Here is a 15314-nt window from a genome sequence, read left to right on the forward strand (position 1 = left end):
TTATTCTTAGGCTAGATAATAAAAAGACAGTCATTACTAGTACTTTTAGTTCCTTTGGGTTCGACAATCCGGTCTTGTTAAAACTATACCACTGTTCAATAGGTACACTTGCTTATATCGTGATAATAGTTAGTTTCAAGAACAATTAATTATAAATATATAAAACTTACCTGTCATGAAAATCGCGATCACATTTCAATATACTAATTTCACCACAGTAGACACTAATTCATCCATAGAAAGAACATTATATGCATTTACCAAAATGAATAATAGCCATTATTCCAGGCTTGATACAAAATGAAGGGCTTTTAACTGAAGCCAAAATACATAACCAATTTCTCATTAAATCAAACATCCTAGTCTAGCCCTATACATGCCATACTCAAAAGAATATTTGTACTATACCAAGTGCTTCTATTGATAGTGTGATTGATATCTTTGACTTCACAGGATCCTTGAGCTTAATAAGCGGCACTGAAAGAAAAGGGAAAGGAAAGAGAGTAAGCATAAAGCCTAGTAAGTTGCATATAAATAAATATACAACAAAAATTTCACCATTAGTCATCATGCTCATAACTCAAAGGTAAGTATAAACTTAACTTACTCATTACCGTTTACTCAAGTCACATTTTCTAATTTTAGCTCATTACTCATTGATTACCAAATAAGTACCGGTATCACTCACAACATTATTATACTTTCCTTCTTAAATCACTTTCTTAACCTTTAAAATTTAACCTTTCGGAATACTACCGGATATTCTATAAGCCTCAAACATGGGATATGTTTCCGATGCCATGTCCCAGACATGGTCTTACACTGGCTATCATCATCAAGGCTGATGTCATTTCCCAGACATGATCTTCTTATACTAACTCTCGTCTATACGTGCTGATGCATGTCCCAGACATGTCTTACACTAGCACAACTCTTAGCCGATGCGTGTCCCAAATACGTCTTACACTAGCACAACTCTTAGCCGATGCGTGTCCAAGACACGTCATACACTGGCTATAATATTGTGGTCAATGCATGTCCCAGACATGGTCTTACACTGGCTATCATATTGTGGCCGATGCATGTCCCAGACATGGTCTTACACTGGCACACAAGTAATCCAAATTTTATGGCATGAATATCCGGTCTGTTTCCTGGCGTTCCAACTAGATTTTTCCATTATCTCAATCATTAATATGCATTCTCATTTCATGATCTAGAAATTCATGCTATGTCAAATCAATGAAAGTTTAAATACATGCATTAATAATGTAATCGTATTATTTACATACAACTTACCTCGGTTTACAAAATGTACTCGACTAGTCGGTTTAGTCGAATTGCTTGGCTTTTCCCTAGTCTAATTCGGTTTTGGAAAATCTTGATTTATAATAACAAAATGCACTCATTTAGTCACTCATTACAACTAACCAATCATAAATTCACATCTTTGGTAAAATGACCATTTTGCCCCAAACTTTGGCAAAATGACCATTTTACCCCTATGCTCGAAAATCATTTTTTATCGAATTCTTCATATTTCAAGCCCATACAAACTCTTTTTACTCTTACAGAAACCCCAAATTTTCACTATTTCACACACTTATTACTTATTTTGCAACTTATGCAAAATAGTCCCTTTAGGTGTTTTCATGTTAACATCTTTCACAAAAATTATTTATTACAAAACTAAGACTCATTTTCTTCCATAAAAACTCAAAAACCCACAAAAATCCTTTTATGGAAAAATCCTAAACTCTTGATCATTTTTCAAGATATCATCCTCATTTGAAAGCCCAAGCTTCAAGGGTCTCAAAAGTACAAAAATATTTTAGAAAAGCCATTAGGATCACTTACTTGAGTGCTCCAAGTTACTGAAAATTTTTGAAGCTCAAAACCCCAACAATGGCTGATATTTTTGGCTAAGAAGAAATGGGAAAGAAGGTGATATCATTTTCCTTTTTCTATTTTCTATTTTAGTCAAATTTGGTAACCTAATCCCACCAAAATTAAAATTTCTGTCTCCTCTTGACCCTTTGGCTGGCTATGCTCCTTTAAAAAGGGTCTAATTGCTCTTAAAAAGCCCCAAATTTTAGTTCTCTAGCTAATTGACACATTTGGGTACTAAAATGCAACTTTTTCCTTTTATGCGATTTAGTCATTTTTCGCAATTGGGCTCAAAAACATTAAAATTAGCTCCCTAAATTTTTCATACACTAATATAATCATACTATAACCTCATAATAATAATAAAAATAATTTTCCCAACTTCGGATTTGTGGTCCCGAAACCATTGTTCTGACTTGGCCCTAAATTGGGTTGTTACAGCTTTATCGTAGGCCGTGTCTCTACTGATCTTTTTGGAAGTTAAGGTGTAGTTTTACTACGGTCTTGGACACGCCTATGTCCCTTAGCCGTGTGATGCCCACGGTTGTGTCACACGGTCGTGGCTATTTGTTGCAACCCATGTGTCATCCTGTTTTGGGAAAATGTTCGTCCTGTTTTAGCATGGCCATGGCCACGCCCGTGTTTCCTTCCTGTGGGGATCCCACGGCCTCAAGCACGGCTGTGTTCTTGACCGTGTGTGCCAAGAATATCTGCAATTAGACTGTAAAACAAAAGAAAAATAAATTTCGTGTGTGCCAAGAATATCTCCAATTAGACTGTAAAACAAAAGAAAAATAAACTAAGTTATTTAGTGGGGTTAGTGCTCGGGTTGCCTCTCGAGAAGCGCTTATTTAGAGTCTAAGCTCGACTCTACTTTGTAGGTCTGTTCAGGGAAGTTCGTGGAGCCGTAGATCATCTCTATCTTCTTTAAAATTCTCACTGTTATAAAGTTTGAGATAATGTTCATTTATCTTGAAAGTGCCTTGTGATGGGTGACTTACCTCTACTGTGCCATATGGAAAGACAGTTTGCACTATGAAAGGACCTGACCATCGTGATTTAAGCTTTCCAAGAAACAATTTGAGCCTCAATTTATATAACAGGACAAGATCTTCAACTTTAAATTGTTTGCGTTGCCTTAAACGAGCATCGTGGCGGCGCTTCGTTGCTTCCTTGTATAGGCGTGAGCTCTCATATGCATTGGTTCGCCACTCATCTAACTCGTTCAACTGCATCAACCTGTTTTTACCTGCAAGTTTGGGATCAAAGTTTAGAAATTTTATAGCCCAGAATGCCTTATATTCTAACTCAAACGGTAGATGACAAATTTTTCCATAAACAAGTCTGTAAGGGGATGTTCCTATGGGGGTTTTAAAAGCAGTTCTATAAGCCCATAAAGCATCATCTACTTTCATCGTCCAATCCTTCCTTTTTGATTCTACTATCTTTTCTAGGATACGTTTAAGTTCTCGGTTTGCTACTTCGATTTGTCTACTAGTTTGAGGATGGTAAGGTGTAGCTATTCTGTGGTGAACTCCGTATTTATTAAGGGTCTTATCCAATTGGGCGTTACAAAAATGAGTACCCCTATCGCTGATAATTGCTCTAGGTGTTCCAAATCGAGAAAAAAGTTTTTTAAGGAATCGTACTACCACTCTAGCATCATTAGTAGGTAAAACTTGGGCTTCCACCCATGTGGACATATAATTGACGAATACTAAGATGTATTTATTCCTAAATGAACTAGGGAATGGACCCATAACGTCGATACCCCAAATACTAAATATTTTACATGAAAGCATGTACGATTGGGGTATTTTGTCACGTTTAGAGATATTACTTGTTTGTTGGCGTTTATCACAAGTAGCAACATACCTGTTGGCGTCTTTGAATAGTATAGGCCAATAAAAACCTGATTCGGCTGTTTTATGTGTCGTCTTATTTCCATTGTAATGTCCTCCAATCGGTCCTGAGTGGCAATGTTCCAATATTTTCAATGCTTCTGACCTTGTAACGCATCTCCTAATGACTTGATCTGCACATATACAGAAAAGAAAAGGGTATTCCCAAAAGTAGTTTTTCACATCAGTAAAGAATCGCTTCTTTTGCTGATGTGTCAACCCTTTTGGTATAATGTTAGCGGCTAAAAAATTCGCAATCACTACAGAAAAATAGGGCTTTAGCAGCGTTTTTTGAAAAAACGCCGCTAAAAACCAGAGCAATAGCGGCGTTTTTGATAAAACGCCGCTAAAAGTCATATAACCCCTAAAACCTTAAACCCCCCAAAAATCATAGACACTAGTCTATATAACCCCTACAACCCTAAACCCTTAAACCCCTAAACCTAATAAAACCCTAAACACTAATCTATAACCTTTAAAACCCTAAACCCCAAAAAACATCATATGGATGTTGATGTGTATATACATAGATATTAATGTAAAAGCTTATGTTCATAATAAATTACGGAAGCAATACTTAATATTGATTAAATTTATTTTTGGGTTTAGGGTTTAATATTTAAGATTTAAGGTCTATGATTTAGGGTTTTATGGTTTAAGGTTTAATGGCCATGGGTAGTATGTTAATCTCAAGTGAATCATATTCAATTAAATCCTAAACCTTATAATTAATATATATTTAGGGGCATAAGTAGGGGGTTGAAAGGGTCTTTGCCCTTCTAAAATGAAAAATTTTCCATTTCGATTTTTTGAAATTTTTAAAAATTTTAAAGGTAAAATTGCACTTCATCCCTTTGAATAATGGAAAATTTTTAATTTAATCATTTCAAAATTATAAAAATGTATGCTAAAATTTAATCGTTTAAAGTTTAGATGATATGGGGTAAGGGTTAGAGAATAAGGGGTAAAAGTTTAGGGTTTATGTTTTATGATTTAAGGTTAAGGGTTTAGATTAATGCTTTTATTTTCAAAAATATTTAATCTAAACCATTTGATATATTTAAATATTAGATTTAAAAAAAACATTGATAAATAAATAAAAACATTAATAATAAATAAAAATAAAATATAAAAATAAAAATATATAAAATAGAGATTAATAGTGTTTTTATAAAAAAACGCCACAAAAAATAAACAATAATGACGTTTAAAAAAAAAGCTGCAAACAATATTTTACTTTAAAAAATTTTATTACCAAATTCTCTCTCCTTTCGAAACCCTAAAATTTCCCCCTAAAATTGGTATCCTCAAAACTCCCTTTTCACACACGCCGTTTTCATCGGTTTACCTTGGAACCCATACGATAGCTTCTCCTTCCCCTTTCCCTTTCACTTTCCTTTGGTTTTGAAAAAACCCAATTCTTATATTCATTATTCTGTTCTTAATTTCGATTTTCATTTTTCTATGTTCTTTCTTCAATACATTATAGAAGCATTTGGTCGTCTCGTCTACTTGTCTCTCCAAACTATTGTTGGTAACTTGGTATGGAGAGTGGAGACTGGAGAATCGGAGATAGCTCTTTAGGGCTTGGGCTAAGGTGAATGGCCATGCTTTAAACATGCTTTCACAGTTTCACTCGCACCCGAAACCCCTCTCTTGATTTTTTAGACTCTCTGAGGTAAGGTCATGTTGAGCATTTACTTGATTCTCCCTTTTATTAAAATTTATCTTTAATTATCCCTATCAAATGGAAAGCTAAAATGTAAAGCAACGAGTTTAGCCAAAACCCAAACCAGCCCTTGTGTCTATCTTCTTCATTCATTTTTAATATTAATAACCAATTTTTATAAGTCCTTTCCCATCTGCAAACTGAAAGCAGAAAAAGGGAAAATAATCAAATATTATTAGTAAAATCACCAATTTTGTCACAGTTCTCCATGCTACAGTCTCAATCCATAACTTTCGGTGGTGGGTGCTTTTCCATATTCTAATTTTCCTTCAATTCTCTTTATTCCAACTGATTCTTTGCCTTCTCCCTTTCGTTTCCTTTCCTTTCTCTCGGAATGTGTTTTGCTGCGTAATAAATTTCCCTTTCCTCTTTTGTATTTTTTGTGTACTTATTATCTTCACACTTTCCGGATTGTTCTCTTTCATCATTGAATCTGCTTGTCTATCTATGAATGATTTTTTTTTTCTCTTTTGATAAAGTTATTTTAGTTCATTTTTATTTTACTCATGCTGAATATGTGATTCGATTGAATTTGCCCCTTTATTTCTCTGCTTGTTTTAGGAAGTTGGTGAGTTTTGATGTTTTTAAGTTTAATTTTACTCTCCATTTTAGCAATTAGGCAATTTGATTTATGTTATGTAAAAATTACTGTGAAATAGTTAATTTGGTATGGTTCAAACTGCATTATTTTGATTACTTATATAGTACAAATTCACTAACTTTTAAGGTATTTCATGTCTCAGTTAAAGGAGCCTTTAATCCTGACTGGTGAAGGGCCATAAGAGGTTGTTAGTTACAAACTTACAAGTAATTTTTTGTGCCCTTTACTATCTTTAGGAAATTGTTGCTTCGAACTTTTTGTTTTTTCTGTTAGATGATTGCAATGATGTTGTTATTGTCAATGTTTGATGTTAGCCATCTTGTTTATATCATGTTACTGGTGATTTTGTGACTTATGGCAGTAGTTTGCTTGCTTTGTAGGAAATTTATGGGTTTAGGCATTTCATGGGAGTAGCCGAAGATAGTGAACCACCCTTGAAACGTGTGAAAGGGCCCTTGGAAGAATCCAAGAGCTTGTTGGAGGATCATTCAACCACAAAATTTGTTTCTTGCTCTTTGGGAGGTCAGATGGCTAGGCCTCTAACCTCCCAAGGGGATGGGGAAACAATTGGTTCACAAGGTGTTATAAGAAAAGCAGAATTTATTAAAATTATAACTAGGGCATTGTACTCGCTTGGTTATGACAAAAGTGGTGCCCTTCTAGAGGAGGAATCGGGAATACCATTGCATTCTTCGATGGTTAATCTATTTATGGGGCAAGTGACCAATGGGAAATGGCATGATAGTGTGGCCACATTGCGAACGATTGGTCTCTCGGATGAAATAATGAAGTCAGCATCCTTCTTGATTTTGGAACAGAAGTTCCTTGAACTTCTTAAAATGGAAAAGTTGCTGCTGCATTGGATACACTAAGGAATGAGATCGTTCCTCTTTATGTCAATCTCGACCGTGTTCATAAGCTTGCTTCCTGTATCATCTCTCCTTCGCAATACATAAAGACTTGGTATTTCTGGTCAAGATACTGAGGGTACAAAGGGATAATTTTCATTTTGTTGGTGACAATGTTAAGAACCTTAAACCAGAACTGGCAAAGGGTGCAAAGTTGAAGTGTAGTAGATGTGGACTAAAGGGTGCTGCACTTGGCTGTTAGGGAAGAGTCTGCCTGGCATTTGCTGATGAGGTACTGTGATATTTTTTAATAATTATATCTATGGCTGCCTCAGTCCATTGACAATCAAAAGAAGGGAAGTCAGGTTCTGGAAGTATATGCAATTGAAATTCAAATGTATACCGAGACAAAGAACAACAAAAAGCTCAAGGTAATTTAACTTCCTTTTTAAGATACAATGTATAAATATACAATCGGCCAAGCAGTTGCTACCTCTCTTTGAGACGATTGAGGTTTAAGGTCTTCTCTGCTAGGTTTTCTCTATATGTACCTAAAAAGTCAAAATCTGACATTAAGTATTTTAAATTGAGCTGGTAAGATGAAGAACTCTTTATTGATGAGGAAGGAATGATTCTATGATTCTATTACATGTCAAATATGATTACTTACAAGTGGCAATTCAGGAGGGGTACATAAGCAGTCATAATTCTCTTGTAAAGGTCTATTACTGAAAGCTAGTTTATATTGTTTCTGCTGTCACCATTTATCTACCATTTAATAAAAATACATGGTAGAATATGTACCCAATTTTCTGCTTTGCGGATATCAAGTATGGTTCCTTCTGGAATTCAAGGGAAGCAATGTTAAACTAAGATATGAAATATGTAGAACTTTAGGCGTGAAAGTTCACCTGTGTCTTGATTTTGCTATTTTTTAGAATTCTAGCAACTCTCAAATTTAAACTACTAAAGTATATTCTTTTTTACCAGGTACTAAAGTATATTCACTTGTAGTCTGGATTGGTTATCTGGATCCTGGTCAATGACATTGTTACATTAGCATGAAGCACTATTAGTTGATCCTTAATACTGAAATCGAGAAGTTTTCACTGTTGTTTAGTCTCAATTGCATGTGGTCAATACTTCTCTTCCTGACTGATACTTGTAACTTTGTTCTATTTTATATTATAGCTGAAAAACCAACCTTGGTTCTGTCTGATATTGTTTTACAAAGTTATACAGTTATGTCCTGGTTTGGTCTTTATATAATGGTTTAGCCGTGACTGAGATATTGGTTTTAATGCAGCAATTATACCAGAAAGCACTTGCTGTCAAGTCTACAATACCGCATCCTAGGATCATGGGAATAATTCGTGAATGTTGATGCATATGGCTGAGCCTCAATGGGCTGAGGCAGCCACAGTTATCTTTTTTAATAATTATATCTTTGACTTGCGTATGTGTTTTATTGTGCTGAAAAGTAAACTCATATACTGATGATATTTTTGCAAGTACTGAAATTTCTCGTTAATTGATTCTTTTTGGTGTTATAAGTTTCATGATTGATGAAATTAGTCTTGACAACCATGGGTGTTGTGATGGTCCTAAAACTGGCAGACTCAGGGTATTGGATAATGTGAGTCTTACTCTTTTGAGCTCAAGTGTGCTAGTTTTTCAAGTTGTTAATGTTACTTTTGCAAATAATTAACTTCTTTCTCTTGCAGGCACCAAAGCTCTTTGATTATTTGGCAGAGGGTTAGTGAAGCACAGGATATAGCCACAAAATTAGGTGGACAAGTCATTGGTCACACATGGCTTTTAGAATCAATTGCAGCATGTAAGTTGCAGCCTTTTGTCAACTAACTAAATAATGATGATTGAATTTTTTTAGCTAAAGAATGAGCAATAACTTAATAGACTAGTCCTGTTTTAGAAGGTAGAACTTGCTCTTTCTCTGTATATCTGTATTGTAATAGTCATATGAGCTCTTTTGAGTTTGGCAGCAACTAATTGAACTTGGATGGGGCATTTTCATCATTACATGAGCAAAGTTATTTTTGACTTGTACAATACCATTATAACAGCCATGAACTGGAATTACATGTGATATTAGTAACTTGTACCAGCCCTTAAGGCTTCGACTTTACTTAAAATAGGAATTACATGTGATCTTTGGCAATTTTGCCTAGTAGAATTAAGCTAATTTTATAGTTCTATCTTTAATTAATGCAGGACTGAGCAATGCTTCCTTTACAGGTCAGTTTCCTGTTTCTTTGTCATGGATGGATGTATTTATTGGAATATGGGACTAAGTAACTTAATACAAAGAAATTTTACATTTGTTTTTCTATGCCTTTTAGATCACCTCTAATTTTAGCATGACAACAACCCTCTCTTCTGGGTTTTTTGACCATTGTTGCTGCTATCGCTTTCATTTAGGTGTCAACTTTATTTTAACGGATGTTATGCCTTATATCATTTAGGTGTCAACTTTATTTTAACAGATGTTATGCCTTATATGATGCTATAGGAGACAAATATATTCCATAGTTTTTCTTATCCTTCTGTTTTTGTGCCGTTATACTCTCTAATCACATGATTTCCCTAAGCCAACCCCGTCAATAATGATTGATTGCTGATGTAACAATGTTTGATTGCTAATCACATGATTTTCACTTTTGTTTGTCTGCTGTTAAGTTTACAGTGAGCCACTTGACTGCATTTCTTTTTTCATTTTTTTACAACTTTTTCTGACCAACAATTTATTTGTTACATATATGTTTTACATCTGGCCAGTCTATTTAGATGAGAACTTCATTAAAATTGTTTGTACCTTGATAAATTTCAGATCTGGGAGGCTTCTTTCAGCTGTCCATTATGGTTTTCATCTGGTGCTAGGAATTTGATTAAGCGTATTCTTGATCCAAGCCCTCTTACCGCCCTCTGACCGTAAGTTTCAAATTCAATTCATCCTATGAAAATTTGTGATTACATGCAATCTTTGATCATAGTATAAGCTTTAGCGCGTGCATTTTGGTTGAAATTCTGCATGTTCTTTTTGGCAGCGTATAACTATTCCTGAAATTCTACAAGATGAATGGTTCAAGAAAGGGTACAAGCCACCAAAATTTGAGCAAGATGAGGATGTAAATCTTGATGATAATATCTTATATTTTACATGGTTATGATTTAAGTCTTTATTTTATTGATATCTTTATATTTAATCTAATTTTTATTATTTATTTTAGTTTTGATTCTAAATTTTTATTTTTATTTTAATAGAAAATTTAATTTGATAATGAATTTTAATAGAAAATTTTTGTATTTATATCATGGATATTATTCTTCTCAATATTTTGATAATGAATTTTAAATTTTTTAAATTTTTTATGATTTTTATAATATTTTATTTTTTTTAAATTTTATTACTTTTAGCGGCATTTTAAATAAACACCACAAACTTTAGTGGCGTTATCTATAGCGGCGTTTTTTGCGGCGTTTGTAAAAACGTCGTAAATAGTTTTAGCGACACTTAAGACATTAAAAAATGCCGCTAAAAGTCAATTTTACTGCAGTGAATGTATGCAAACCAAGGTACTTCAGAATTAAATATAGCAAAGAATTGTTCTTCAAGGGAACGAATCATTTATTTTAACTTCATCTAACTCTCTGGTACTTGAATTTTCAAGCCTGGAAAGATGATCAGCTGCGAGATTTTCAGCTCCTTTCTTATCCTGAATCTCCAAGTCAAATTCCTGAATGAGTCGAGGTTTTGCATCAGCCTTAGGAGGTAGCAAAGAGCACAATAGTCAGTATAAACGACAACTCTAGACAATATTAGATATGGCCTAAATTTATCGAATACAAAAACTAAAGCTAACAACTCTTTCTCCGTGGTGTAGTTTTCTTGTGCGACTGTCAAAGTTTTGCTAGCATAATAGATAGGTTGAAAATGCTTGTCTCTTCACTGTCCCAAAACTGCACCTACTACAAAGTCACTCGCATCACATATTAGTTCGAAAGGTAAATTCTAATCAGGTGCGATTATAATCGGAGCATTAATCAATTTATCCTTTAAAGTACTAAATGCTTCTTAACATTCTTGATCAAAATTAAAGCGCACATCTTTTTCTAGTAATTTAGTTAAAAGCTTAGCTATTTTAGAAAAGTCTTTAATAAATCTTCTATAAAATTTAGCATGTCCTAAAAAGCTTCTCATAGCCTTAACCGAACTGGGGGAGGTAGTTTTTCAATGGTTTCAATTTTAGATTTATCAACCTCAATCCTTTTACTAGAAATTTATGTCCTAACACAACACCTTCTTGAACCATAAAGTGACATTTTTCTCAGTTAAGTACAAGGTTCGTTTCCTCGCATCTTATTAGAACTTGTTTTAAATTTTTAAGGCAAATATGGAAAGAGTTATCGAATACCGAGAAATCATCCATAAATACCTCCATGATGTCTTCTACGAGTTCGTAAAAAATGGTCATCATGCAGTGCTGAAAAGTAGTAGGAGCATTGCATAATCCAAAAGGCATTCTACGATAAGCAAGCGTACCGTATGGACATGTAAATGTCGTCTTTTCTTGATCTTCAAGAGCTATTGGGATTTTAAAATAACCAGAGAGTCCGTCTAAAAAGCAATAGTACATGTGCCCTGATAATCTTTCCAACATTTGGTCAATGAATGGCAGGGGGAAGTGATCTTTTCTCGTGGCATCATTCAGCTTCCTATAGTCAATGTAAACTCTCCAACTTGTGACTGTCCTTGTTAGGATTAATTCATTCTTCTCATTGGCTACAACAGTCATTCTTCCTTTCTTAGGAACAACCTGCACTGGACTTACCTATGAACTGTCAAAAATAGGAAAAATAATTCTAGCATCTAGGAGTTTAATTACCTCAGCTTTAACTTCTTTCATGTTGGGGTTTAGTCATCTTTGAGCTTGCACACATGGCTTATATTCATCTTCCATTAAAATTTTGTGGGTGCAAAAAAAAGGGCTGATCCCTTTAATGTTAGAAATTTTCCAAGCTATGGCCCTTTTATGCTCTATTAATACTTGGAGTAATTCCTTTTTCTCCTTGGGTTGCAAGTTAGAAGCAATAATCACTGGTAATGTAGAATTATTTCCAAAGAATGAGTATTCCAGGTGATTTGGCAATTGTTTAAGTTCCAATTTAAGAGGTTCTTCAATAGAGGGTTTTTGCTTAAGTTCATTGTTTTCTTTAATACCCTTATATTTTGCTTGTCTTGGGAAGGGCTTATTGGAATTTAGTTCAGCTTTTATCTTTCCTATCTCAGAATCATCATCATCTACCTCATCTCCTTAAGCAAGACACAGTTCCAACGTGTCCTTATGTACGATTTCCTGAAAAGAATCTTGAGTAGCATGATCAATAGAGTCAATAAAATAACATGAGTCATCCTATTCCCTAAAAAATCTCATGGCATCATGAATTTTAAAAATAATCTCTTCATCACCTACTTTAAGCACTAATTTACCATCACCCACATCAATAACAACCCTAGCGGTGGCTAAAAATGGACGACCTAAGATTAAAGGCACTTCAACATCTTCATCCATGTCAAGCACAACAAAATCAACAGGGAATATAAATTTATTTACTTTTACAAGTACGTCCTCTATAATACCCCTAGGATATTTAACAGATCTATCAGCTAGTTGAATACTCATCCTAGTGGGTTTAGGTTCCCCAAGACCAAGTTATTTAAACATTTTATATGGCTTCAGATTAATGCTAATGCCTAAATCAGCTAGTGCCTTATCAACATTCAAACTACCAATTAAGCTGGGAATAGTAAAACTTTCTGGATCTTTCAGTTTGGTTGGCACTTTATTTTAGAGTATGGCTGAGCACTCCTCGTTAAGTTCCACTGTAGATAAGTCTTCAAACTTCCTTTTATTCGTTAGAAGCTCCTTTAAAAATTTTGCATATGTAGGCATCTGCGATATAGCTTCAACAAAAGGTAAGTTAATATGCAGTTGTTTAAAAAGTTCAAGAAATTTACCGAATTGTGCATCTATGCGGTCTTTCTTCAACTTTGCTGGATATAGGATTGGTGGTTTGTATTCCTTTGGCATCGGATTGTCATTGTTTTCGGGTTTTCCCTCCTCTCATTCGGTTCTGTCAGCTTCTTGTGGTGGCTTATTTTCAGATTCAGCTAACACTTTTCCACTCTTTAATGTAACTGCTTTCAGATGTTCTTTTGGATTGGGTTCGGTGTTACTAGGTAGACTTCCTAATGGTCTCTCTGAAATCATCTTAGCCTGCTGTCCAATTTGATTCTCGAACCCTTTGATAGATGCTTGCTGATTTTTAAGTACAGTTTCAGTGTTCTAAAAATGAGTTTCCCCTACTAAAATAAATTTTGTCATCATCTCTTCAAGGTTCGGCTTTTTCTCTTGCTGGTAAGGTTGTTGTTGGAAACCTGGAGGGGGTGGTGGTCTCTGATTCCCTTGGCCTCCTCATGAGAAATTTGGGTGGTTCCTCCAACCTGCATTGTAAGTATTACCGTAAGGATTATTTTGAGGTTGAGAATTATTACCCATATAATTCATTTGTTCGTTCTCCATGTATTGGCCATAGGGTGGGTATTCTGAATTGCTAGTTCCACCTCCACTTGTATCGCACTGCATTACTGGATGAACCTGTGAAGAACCAAGAAAACCATCAATTTTTCTATTCAAAAGTTCTACCTGATTAGAGACCATAGTAACCGAATCGACATTAAAAACACCAGCCACTTTCGTCGGCTTGTCCTCATGACTTGCCACTGATAATTATTCAATGACATCTTCTCTATAAATTCATAGGCCTCTTCAGGTGTCTTAATATTAATAGTCCCACCAGCAGCTGCGTCAATCATCTGTCTAGTTGAGGGGTTCAGACTGTTATGAAAAGTTTGAACCTGTAGCCAAAGTGGTAACCCATGGTGAGGGTACCTTCTCAATAGATCCTTGTATCTCTCCCATGCATCATAAAGTGTTTCTAAATCCATCTGCACAAAAGAAGAAATATCATTCCTTAGTTTAGCTGTTTTAGCCAGCGAGAAATATTTAAGCAAAAACTTTTCGGTCATTTGTTCCCAAGTGGTGATTGATCCTCGTGGCAACAAGTTCAACCATTGTTTAGCCTTATTCCTCAATGAAAAAAGAAATAACCGAAGGTGAATGGCATCGTCAGAAACGCCATTGATCTTAAAGGTGTCGCAGAATTCCAAAAAAATTGATAAATGAGTGTTTGGATCCTCGTCCTGCAAACCATCAAACTGAACAAACTGTTGTGTTTTGAATCGTGTTAGGTTTCAATTCAAAATTATTTATAGCAATAGCAGGTCTAACTATACTCGATTCAACTCCTGTTAAACTAGGTTTAGCATAATCATACATAGTACGATGAGCAAGATCCTAATTTACTGGGTTTGCAACAGCCACAGGAGGTGGCGGATTATTATGATTATCAGCCATCTCCTCGATTGTAAGTTGAATATCGTCCTCTTGCCCTTCCTCTATGTATTGTAGGCTTAGCCTTATCTCTTTTCGGTTTCTGCGAGCAATGCTTTCGATCTCACTATCAAAAAGTAGAGGTCCTGACGGGTTTCTTCTAGTCATAAACTATAAAAACCTGTCAGAAGTAAATAAAAGAAAATTTAGTGATATAAACAAAATTAAAATAAAAATTAAATTGCAATAAAATAAATGGCTAAAGTAATAAAAATTAAGCGTTCCTAATATTTTGGTCCTCGGCAACGGCGCCAAAAAATTGATAGTCGTGAAACTAACTAATAATTCGACTTAAGGCAAACGCACCTATCGAATAGTAGTATGGTTATGGTGACACCAAAATATCGTATCCACGAGGACTAAAAATACTAGCAGTTACTCTCTTTTTATTATCTAGCCTAAGAATTTAAGGGTGTTTTTAAACTAAACTAATTTTCTAATTATCTAAGATCACGACAGAGGCAAAAGTTGGAAAATACTTTAAGAAAACCAATTGAGAAGACAACACCCAAGAAAGAATCCACCTAGACTCACTTATTACCTTTGACTTAGACGATTTACTCACTTGACTTATTCTATAAAAATCCCTAATTCATGTTAATATCTCTCTCGAGACTAAGAACAATTGACTCTAGGTTGATTAATTGAAATCTCTTTCTAATTAAAACCTCTATTGTCGCATTAACTCGATCTATGGATCCCTTTATTAGATTTGACTCTAATCCAACAGATTTATGTCATCCTATCTCTAGGATTGCATTCAAATCCGCTTAATTATGAATGATCTACTCTTAAATAGAGACTTTTGCTCCACTG

At 34.7% G+C, this 15314-nt stretch overlaps 1 long non-coding RNA gene and 1 other non-coding gene across 10 annotated transcripts; both read left to right on the forward strand.

Annotated features, from left to right (window-relative positions):
* Nucleotides 1-5028: 5028 nt before the first annotated feature.
* LOC107929454 (uncharacterized) lies at nucleotides 5029-10213 on the forward strand. Of its 9 annotated transcripts, none has more exons than XR_001692829.2 (8): nucleotides 5029-5466; nucleotides 6261-6302; nucleotides 6499-7397; nucleotides 8273-8602; nucleotides 8691-8803; nucleotides 9199-9222; nucleotides 9815-9915; nucleotides 10032-10213. It is a non-coding gene; the product is annotated as an uncharacterized lncRNA (long non-coding RNA). The 9 variants fall into 9 exon arrangements; XR_005899439.1 differs by having other exon boundaries at nucleotides 5059-5466; nucleotides 6261-6324; nucleotides 6499-7258; nucleotides 8521-8602; XR_001692828.2 differs by having other exon boundaries at nucleotides 5069-5466; nucleotides 6261-6324; nucleotides 6483-7397.
* A 3706-nt stretch (nucleotides 10214-13919) lies between these two features.
* LOC121205919 (small nucleolar RNA R71) lies at nucleotides 13920-14026 on the forward strand. The gene has a single exon (XR_005900992.1). It is a non-coding gene; the product is annotated as a small nucleolar RNA R71 (small nucleolar RNA).
* The last annotated feature ends 1288 nt before the right edge of the window (nucleotides 14027-15314 follow it).

Source organism: Gossypium hirsutum, chromosome A08 (genome assembly GCF_007990345.1).
Source record: "Gossypium hirsutum isolate 1008001.06 chromosome A08, Gossypium_hirsutum_v2.1, whole genome shotgun sequence".
Taxonomy (NCBI): Eukaryota; Viridiplantae; Streptophyta; class Magnoliopsida; order Malvales; family Malvaceae; genus Gossypium; species Gossypium hirsutum.